Here is an 8468-nt window from a genome sequence, read left to right as displayed (position 1 = left end):
CTGCTGGGCTAATCAGAGCTCCTGCCATCCTGGCCATGCCCCCCTCAGCTCCATGGTGTGAAAGGAGGGGGTGTTCTAGCACCCCCCATCTTCTAGCCTGAGCTACTGTAGGCATGTGCCGGCATTTCTGGGATGTCTGTCCGGTTACAAAACTGATTTAGCCTAGCCAGGTTAGACTAACCTGCAAAGACTGAATCAATTCAGGCTTTTTGAATGTCTGAGTTTACAAGCTCTTGCTTCAACTGACTGCAAAGCCTGCAGCACTATTTCCTAGCCCTGGAAAAGGGCTCGCTGGCTTCAGGACATAATGTGAAGCAGTTCCTATAGAGATTGTCATTAGTGACATAGGGAGTGACTGCCAGGCAGTACTTTCCTAGCTCAACCAAGGAAGAACAATGGGGTGGTCCCTTTGGTAGTCCATGTTTGTTAATTTACATCATTGTAGCACTATAAACTAGCAGACTTGCATAACTGTTTCCCACTATTAATGTGGCTGAACTAATGCTAGCAACAGTGACAATGCTAGCCTAGATAGGCTGAGGTATTTGGGATGGTCTTCTGGGTTAAGTACAGGCAGTCAAAAAGCCTGAGGCTGAATTGATTCAGTCTTTGCAGGTTAGTCCAGTCCAAGCTGCAAAGATTGAACCAATAAGCAAATGAACAGACATTCACTTTTGATTCAGGAAATGCAGCCACATGCTTGCAGCAGATCAAGCCAGATGCTTGGGTGGGGGAGGATATGCTACAGCCTGGCTCTTTGGCACATAGCATAGGCTGTGTGTTCATTTCCTCTTCCTGCTGCCCCTAAGATCTCTGGGATTTGAAGTCTAGACTTGCAGCAGCTGGACTCTGCAGTATTGCTCATCACTTTTTCTTCCTGCTTCTAGGTGCCTCTGGGATTTGTAGTCTAGTTGCAGCCAGTACTAAGTAAGCAGGGCAAGACCGCTCCATACTCAGGACAATGGATGTTTAACACTCCCCTCCCTGGACCCAGACCCCAGCCGGGTTTGCCTGAGGGGACTAGTGAGCCAGCCCTCACTGCTTAAGCTAGGGAGCAGAGGGGCAGGGCCAGCTCTGGTCTCTCGAGCAGACATCACAGTCCAGGGCTGCAAAATGCTGAGATTTTGGGGGACTCTGATTTAACTTGAAGCAGGAAGGGGTTTGAGACAGAAGTTTCATAAACCAGTTTGACCTAAATTAATTATGCCTGATCATACATTCAACCAGGTTTATCTTAAAACAGTTTCAGCCATTTTCACTCAGTTCACTGAGCTTCTATTCTGTTACAGGTTTAAACCAGTTTCTGATCACTTAAACCATTTTGTGTAACTTCTGTCCCTAGCCCTGGAGTAGATTCAGGAGAGATTCAATAGGGATTTGGTGCTATACATGGTATTCAGAAAAAAACCTCTTACATCTGCTTTGAAATTTTATTGTGAGCCAAGCACTGCAGAACATGCTTGCTACTCTAACTCCCTTTTTAAGTATTATAAAGCAACAACTGCTTTATTTGGCAATAAAACCGTATTAAATTTTGTTTTTCAAATGATTATCTTTTGTCCTACTATCCAATCAGTCTTATTGCAAAACACATTTTATGGATTAATGGTAAAGCTGTTTTAGCAAAGTTGCATATGGCTTGGGGGAAGGTTTAATTTTCCTACTTTATTTCTTTTTTAGTTTTTAAAAAAAGTTTTATAACAAAAAAAATGACTTTTAAAGGTAGAGGGAGGGGGTTGTTTTTCCCCTTTACTGACCTCTTATTTTCTGATTTTAAACATTAACTTTCTAAAATATCAGTACCAAGACATTAAAAAGAATTTTTTCATTAAAATTTTAAGGAGTCATACCCATTCTCAAATGTGATGCTCTCCATTCTGGCAAGTCCTTCAGTAGCAAAATAATTAATTCAATAAAAAGCAGGAATAAAATCCAGCAATTGATTGTAAATGTGAATTGCTGTATATTGTATTTCTTATTGTAGCAATGCACAACTTGAACAGTGCTATGTGAGGGTCTAATTTTCTGAGACCTGCTAAATTTACGCAGAATTGGTAATGTATTGAATTTTGAAGCATGTTCTGTTGTTTTTGTATACAGACTCATGAGATTTGAAGTATATTTTGACAACATTTCACTTTCTATGTTGCTTTGAATACACTGTTCCACTGAAATACCCAGCAATTGTGTATTTCTCTGTGTAGTAACTTGGGATGCCTATCTTATCGTTGCAGTATATATTAGCTATACTTCTTGGAAGTGTATTTTTATTTATCACATGCATCTTTCAAAAACGGATGAGAGGTTGTTTTAAATTAATTAACAACTTTTTCCTAGTACTTTAACAATGCTTTAGGACATACAAGCTGGAAAAATTTACTTTGCCTTTAGTTGCAGAGTCCTGGTACTGTACTTTTTAATTTGCAGTCATTTTTATATAGTGCTGTTTTGAAAGAAGTATATGTTTAAATATAAAAATCCTTTAGGCTGTTTCAGAAACCAGATTTAAAAGATAGAACTACAAGAATACCATGTTTCACTTGTTACTTATAGTATACATAATTGCATATATAAAATTATTCTCTTGGAACTAATGTGCTTTCAGCTTTCTATCCTGACAAAACACTTTTCTGTTTACTTTTTAAGGCAGGATTGCTTTGTAACACCATCTGTAAATTTTTGAAGATGTGCAATGTTTTTAATCTGTTTAATCTTCCCTATGGGACACTTTATACTGATTTCTTCTTATTACTGTTTCCACAGGTGACATCAAAGAAATGCCATGGAGCAGTCAACCCAGAACTCATAGTTGCCCATCAATCGCTCAGTAGTCAGTGTAGATTCTGTTTTTACAATCAGCAGCTACATCTGGCTACTGGGTCTCTGATGACATCTTGTAGCTTCCACGTGGTTTTCTGAAGATTATTTGTCACTCTATGATGAGTGATCTTTGTGGCTCCAAGATACAAAATAAATAATGAGTTATCCATTGGAAATGATAAATATTTAATAAGGACTCAAATATTTGTTACATACAGTTTACAGTTTGGATTTGTTAGAAAATCTTGGGGAGGTAGAGAGGGGTTGGGTTGGTTTGGTTTGGTTTGGTTTGGTTTTAAGGAAAGTGTCACTATTTTCTCCAGCATGTAGTCATGTGGCCTATAATATAAATATAGTTCTCTACTGTTCCAAAACCTCTGGCTAAGGAAGGAAGTGTAAAAAAGACCTACCTGATGATTTTTTTGATTTGGTATTCTTGATAAAACACACTTTCTGATATGTTAAACTACAGGTTTGGAAGAATGAGCACCATAAGCAGTAGTGTGTGCTTTCGGAGCCATTTGGAGAAGTGTAAGGATCAGACACTAGAAGACTCTCCGGGTTTGGGGCGTGAACCTGGCATACAATGTAGATTTCTGTATTTCTTAAGCAACAGCTACATTGTCTGCTGGGTTTCAAGCTGCCTGGAAATTCAAAACAAAATGGTATCCTACTTATCCTATAGGACAAGTATTACATGTAGTATACCAGCCCATTGACTCTACTTACTGCAATCTGAGAGGAGAGTTAGTTAATGTGTTGGCACACTAGACTTTTACTTCTGTAACTGAATTTCTCAAACTGCATCAAAAGTGAAAACAAATGTTATCTTCACCTGTGCACATGCACATACAGCAAAATGATGCAGTGACTGTAAGCTTCAGTTTGAGTAGCTGAAGAAGAGTTCTAGAATAGCAGAAGGCTATTATGGATCAGGCTTGAAAAGGGCAACGACAGCTGTGTGGGGAAGTTTGCACAGCATGTGCTAAATACTCTGTGCCTGATTCCAGTTTGTGGTGTTAAACTCTCAGAGACAACTTACAGTGCATGTGCACCTTAACTATTGGAAATGTTGAGAGTCATCATTGATAAGATCATTCTCAAACTTTAATTTGCCTTTGATTACACTGTGCTAGTCATGGACTTCTGGTTTGTGATAGTGGATGACAGTTCTGTAGGGAGGTAGTCTCTCTGATCAAGAACCTTAGGCATTATTAATTTAGTACTATATACTTATACCAATTACAGGAGGCATATCAAAGATTCTACTACTTGAGTACAATAATGTAAGAGGTAGAAGGGATCTGTAAATATAATGTGACAGCAAATTATGCCTTAAACTTCAAATAAAGCTGCTAATTAAACGTGCTGTGTGTCTGATTGTATTTTCTCTACTGATATGGATTGATTTCAGATATCATAGGTCAATGAGAGGATGTTTAACATTAAATGCAATGTCTGCTGTGAAAAGCTCTTTTTAACACTTGCATAAGCCATCTGTGTGCTCTCTGCCGTCTCTGTGCTCTGTATAAGAAATACACAGTTATGCATATAGTTTTTTACAGTTTAAATAGAAGATCTGTGAATGGAAAGCAGCAAGGGGAGCACCTTATTATTGAAGGTGATTTTCCCATCTTAGAATAAGCATCCCTCCCCAGTATGCTTCCTCTTCTGTATTTGTGTGTGTTCCTTAAAAAGCTCTTTTTATCTTTTTTGGTATCGGTAGTAGTGTTTGCCATGTCCATCACATCCATAATCTCAATAAAATAAAATAATAAAATGCTTTTTAGGGGGTTGGGATTGGATTTTTTTGGGGGGAGAGTGTTTGTTTGTTTTTTTTAAGGAATACATGAAACTAATTCTTTTACTAACCTTCTACATCCCATAGCTTCTCTTATTCATTATATTCTTTTTAATGAAAGGTTGACCTGCATTATATATAATATTTTAATAATGGCAGTAGGTTCCTAATTACATGAAGTTTTGCCACTTTACTGCAACATCAGGAGACACTTACCTTCTATTGAATTAGATCATCTGTGTGTGTGTGGATAGGAAGGGGGCAAGGGCCGCCTTATGCTCTTGCTAAAACCCACAGAGGTACACTGTCTTAACTCAGAGTTTCTGAACTGTTCGCACAGCCACAATAAGAAAATGACCAGGGTGATTTTTTTTTTTTATATATGTAAACACCCCATAGTAACTCAGAATGCAGATCAGGGGTGTTCAGTGTTGAGCTCTCTCCCTTGTTCAGTTTCACTTCCCCGGGCTGTTTCAGTTAAACTTATGGTGTTGAAATCCCCTTTGTGGGCAGGTACTTCTGGTTCCCCTATCTGTCTTTGTCATGCTACTTGTATTTGTATACAGGCACCCTAAAAACTCCCTTTGACTTTATTCTGAGGTTCTTGATATATCTTCAGAAAGTTTGCTTCAAACCATCTTCATATGCTTTCATTAGCTGGTACTTAGCCTCCTGTTTACATTCTTTTTTTCCTTCCTCTGGTAATTCAGTTGCTAACAAATATACATATGGATTGGCATAAATGCCTAAATTTGCCACTGCTGGTTTAAAAAAAAAAAAAAAAAAAAAAAAAAAGTTTGTTTCTATTTAAACAGCTATTTGAATCACAAGTTAAATCCTGCCTGTCTGCAGTGAAGCTAGTTGGGAGTCTTGCATCTAATGGCCCTAAGATTTCTTCAACAGTGGACGTGTCTACATGTGTATTTATGCTGGCTTAAATTTACTGCTCAGAAAGCGGAAATAGGCCGGCATCCATGTGTGCGGGAGACCTGGGACTAAATTTAGTCTGCCTGCCATGTGCCCCTGTGGCCACCAGGGGGAGCTCCAATTGGGTTCAAGCCAGCCCTCTAGTGGCTGGGCAGGCCCAGCAGGGAGGTCCCCTGGGTTACTGTGCAGTAACACATCTACACATGTGCTACTGCACAGTAATCAAGCATAAATTTGATACCTGCATGATGCAGGTATCAAATTTTATGCTCAAGTCAGTGTAAGTTGCCATATTCAGGGCACAGTACAGGTGTGCACATGTAGACACGTACCCATACTGTGCAGTAATTTCGGTTATTGAGCAGTAAATGTGCACATGTAGACATGCCCAGTAGTTAGCTCAAAACTAGTAGTTAAAGTTCCCTTCAGCCTTTATATGCATCTAGCTCACAACAGGATCAGCTGGAAGTGCTGGCTTCTTACTCCCACAATATACTTTCTTGGAAATTCTCCTCTGGTCACTGGAGAAAGAGTAATAACAAACAATGCCAAAAACGATACAAGTTTCAAATGCATTGAATCTTAGTCCACCTAGCGTTCTTGTCAAATGCACCAATAGATATTTACATCTGAAAAACAGAAGTAGAAATAATGGCCAGTGTTTTCAGAAGTGTCCACTAGCTACTCCTCTGAAGTTCAAGCTTCAGCTATACAAGATGAGAACTGTGCCACTAAAGTTTAGGCCTGTATCTTCCAAAAGAATCTACTGATAACTTGCTCAGACACAAGTGAAAGCCAAAGTGGAATTAAAGTAAGGCTTCTACACTCCCAATTTTAAGCACTTGCTACTAAACAAAAATGCCAACAAGAATTAAGTGGCCAATTGTTGAGCCAGCTGTTACTCATGGTACTGTAAAAATATTGGATGCCACAGCGATTTACAGGATGTTCTGAATTCCTTATATCGCTGTTCCCAACAAGTAGCATAATGGATCCGCTATAACCTGTTTAACTTCTTAAACTACTATTCTTCAAAAGTTGGTTCTTGTGCTTTTATTTGCTGCTTTCAGTCACCAACAGGAATTTCTCATTGCTGTGAGTCTTCACTGCAAAAAAAAAAAAAAAAAAAAGGGCTGAATTTAGTGGGCTTTATTTTCCCAGCTGTATCCTGATTACCAATACTTAACTCTGATTTTTGTTGGGAAAATTAACTGAACCGAAAATGAGGTATTCTGAGAGCTGTTTTCCCTTGGCATACTGACCTTGATGTGGTTGCAGCACGTGCTGCCAAACCTGTGCCCCAAAGAATAAAAGTATATTCTGTGATCTTTTCAGAAAGCCTTGAGTGGCTAAGTTGTTAACACTGCAATAAAGAAAAGTTATGTGAAAGGAAGGCCAACTCAGTATAGGGCTGAAAATATTTTACAAAGAAAGACATTAAACATCCATGTGGCAACAGCTGACCTAGTAAATGAACCCTTTCACTTGACTCTCAGCTGCAGAGGAATTTGATTTTACTTGCTTTTAACAGGAGGGCTTACATTAGCATGTAAGTACACTTATTTATTTTCTGGGGTACCTAGAATGCCAGTACCTAGAATGCCAGTAAAAGATACTGGCATTATAGATGAATGGACCTTTTACCTTGTTCTGACCAGAATTTATACAGGCTGCATTTAATACAAAATTGCCCTCTTCCTGGCTTTTGGATTTACTGGTAATTCAACGTAAACTAAGCCTAGCTGTAGTTGTACCTACCTGTCCTATACATTAGTCATCTCTGCATAAACAGCCATTCCAGCCTCCTTGAATTTAAGGATGGAGCTGCTACAATGAATAGCATCTCCAAAAGTTGCAACACCTGCTTGCAGGACTGAAGAATCTGACTGCTGCTCTGTTACACAGGGCTGCAATAGGAATAGGTGTCTCATATACCCTACGTGGATGTCACTCTTCAAATAATTATTTTCACATTATATGGAAAGATACATAGGATTCTGTGCACAGTGCTTTGACTGAATTCAGCTGGGCACTTGTAGACTAAGAACCATAGCCCCCAAATTCAAAGGGCCTGAGTTTCTGCCTGTTTGAAAAAAGGTTGTACAGACTGCCCCACATTATTACCTATAACATTACAGAACAGGGACTCATTCTTCTTGACAAGCCATGCTGTATATGTACCAGATAAGACTTCATGTCATAAACAGGATCTTGTGTGTGGCCTCAATGAATTATACCCTGTCCCAAGTAATAGGGTCACTGCTTGCAGGTGATATTGTAAAAGATTATTAATCCTTATTACTTAACAAGCCTTACTGACCAATGGGATGAATGAGATTACTGCTTCTCTCTTTATTTTTATTTTTATATGATTTTAATTTTTTTAACTTTCTGCAAGCACTGAATGAAACTGTATTATTTAAAAAGAGCTGGAAGATATATTTTACAAAAGCAGCACACACTTCTATGACTAATCCAGCTTAACATAAACCGGTCATTCTGCTCTCTGCTATACAATAGCAAGTTTCATTTCAGGTGGCTTTGCAGAATGGCTGCTACATGTCAACAAATAATTTGTTATAAGTTAATCATTTTTTCATCTACTCTTAAAGTTTTGTTCCTTAGGTTGCTTAGTAACACATGGAGATGCTAAGCCTTCCACTTGCTTTGAATTCCAGCCTTCAGTACAAAATACCTTTCCAAAATTAGTGTCTGTCAAGCTAGTGTTGCTGTAATTCAAGTCAATCAAGTTTCCTACAGTAGTTGTTAATTTTCTCATATAGAAACATTTGCAGAATAATATGATGAATTTCTTTGTTCGTTTTAACTACAAAAATGATCTCTTAATAATTTAGAAAGCACAAATTATGAAAAAAGTAAGTTGTAGGTAATAGCTAGCTCACTCACTAATTTGTACATC

General features: G+C 38.4%; 1 long non-coding RNA gene across 1 annotated transcript in view; it reads left to right on the top strand.

Moving 5' to 3' along the window:
• LOC109303280 overlaps positions 1-4185 on the top strand; it is a 152101-nt gene extending 147916 nt beyond the window's left edge. The window contains exon 4 of the long non-coding RNA XR_002099043.1: positions 2764-4185. This is a non-coding gene — a long non-coding RNA (uncharacterized LOC109303280). The remainder of the gene's footprint in view (positions 1-2763) is intronic.
• The last annotated feature ends 4283 nt before the right edge of the window (positions 4186-8468 follow it).

The sequence above is a fragment of the Gavialis gangeticus genome, unplaced genomic scaffold (genome assembly GCF_001723915.1).
Source record: "Gavialis gangeticus isolate Ggan-Ray unplaced genomic scaffold, GavGan_comp1, whole genome shotgun sequence".
In the NCBI taxonomy this organism is placed as follows: domain Eukaryota; kingdom Metazoa; phylum Chordata; order Crocodylia; family Gavialidae; genus Gavialis; species Gavialis gangeticus.
Note: the sequence above shows the minus strand (reverse complement) of the source record. Positions and strands in the feature narration are given on the sequence as shown.